The sequence below is a fragment of the Echinops telfairi genome, unplaced genomic scaffold, assembly GCF_000313985.2.
Source record: "Echinops telfairi isolate 266 unplaced genomic scaffold, ASM31398v2 ScPeMD7_1;HRSCAF=3_0, whole genome shotgun sequence".
In the NCBI taxonomy this organism is placed as follows: domain Eukaryota; kingdom Metazoa; phylum Chordata; class Mammalia; order Afrosoricida; family Tenrecidae; genus Echinops; species Echinops telfairi.
Window position 1 is genome coordinate 48,439,701 of NW_022103896.1, and position 1,461 is coordinate 48,441,161.

General features: G+C 42.2%; 1 pseudogene; it reads left to right on the top strand.

Moving 5' to 3' along the window:
* Window positions 1-240: 240 nt before the first annotated feature.
* LOC101657047 lies at window positions 241-1,116 on the top strand (annotated as a pseudogene).
* Window positions 1,117-1,461: the final 345 nt, after the last annotated feature.

The following is a 1,461-nucleotide window of genomic DNA, read 5'->3' on the forward strand; positions in this document are numbered from 1 at the left end:
TATCATGGGTGAACAAATGAGCTGATATCAAGAACTCAAGTAGAAAGAAAATGTTTTGAGGATGATGATGGCAAAAAATGCACAAATGTGCTTGACACAATGGATGTATGTATGAATTGTGATAAGAGTTGTATAAGCCCCCAGTAAAATGATTTTGTGTGTGATATTTTTGGTGTTTTATTAAAATAAAAAAAAAATTTTTTTAAAGAAGAAGAAAATAGCTCTTTTCCATCTTTCAAGATGGTGGGTGAAAGGCTGAGAAGAAGCCAGACACCAAGGAGAAGGAGCCCGGAAGTAAAGAAAACAGATGCTAGTGGCCAAGTTAAGAAGGCTAAGATCAAGGGCAGAAAGCTCAAGGAGGGGAAGCACCACTTCAGCCAAAACCCTGTCCTAGTCAGAGGAATCGGCCAGTAATTCTGCTCTGCCAAGTATTCCCCAAAGGACAAGTACAAGAGGAAGTACCCAGCGGCTAAATCCAGGGTTAAGAAGGAGAAAGTCCTGGTTACTATCACAAAGCCAGATGGTGTTGACAAAAACGGAGGACCGAGTGGTGAAGCTGAACAAAATGCCTGGGTATCACCCTACAGAAGACGTGCCTCGGAAGCTGCTGAGCCATGGCAAAAAGCCCTTCGGTCAGCGTGTCAGGAGACTACACACCAGCATCTTCCCTGGGACTGCTCTCATCCTCACAGGACACCTCCGAGGCAAGAGAGTGGGTTTCCTGAAGCAGCTGGGCAGTGGCGTGCTGCTTGTGACTGGACCTCTTTCCTTCAATCGAGTTCCTCTGTGTAGAACACACCAGAAATTCGTCATTACCACCTCCACCAAAATTGCTATCAAGGTGTGCAAATCCCCAAGCATCTCACCGACACCTACTTCAAGAAGCAGCAACTGCGGAAGCCCAGACACCAAGAAGGCAAGATCTTTGACGCCGAGAAAGGAAAATGTAAGATCACAGATCAGTGCAACTGCTGATCAGAAAACCGTGGACTCCCAATTTTGGCAAATTTCAAAGCTGTTCCGCAGCTCCAAGGCTACTTGTGTGGTAGCTTCGGGCTCGCAAATGGGATTTATCCTTACAAAATTGGTGTTCTAGATTTGTTGCCAAGAACCTAATTAAATAACTCAAAGTTTGAAAAAAGATATGAAAATAATCATAATTCAAAATTTATCAGGGGTTCATGAGGGGTGGGGGAGGGAAAAAGGAGCTAATATCTAGGGCTGAAGCAGAAAGAAAATGTTTTGAAGATGATAATGGCAATGTTTTGAAGATGATGATGGCAACATATATACAAATGTGTTTGATACAATTGATGTATGGATTGTTATAAGAGCTGTAAGCGCCCCCAATAAAATGATTTAATAAAAACAAATGTTTTTAATTGCCAAGGGGACACTTCCTAAATGCTTCCCTCCAGAATATGTATGTTTTCTTTCTATACAATTAAGGCAAATGTATTA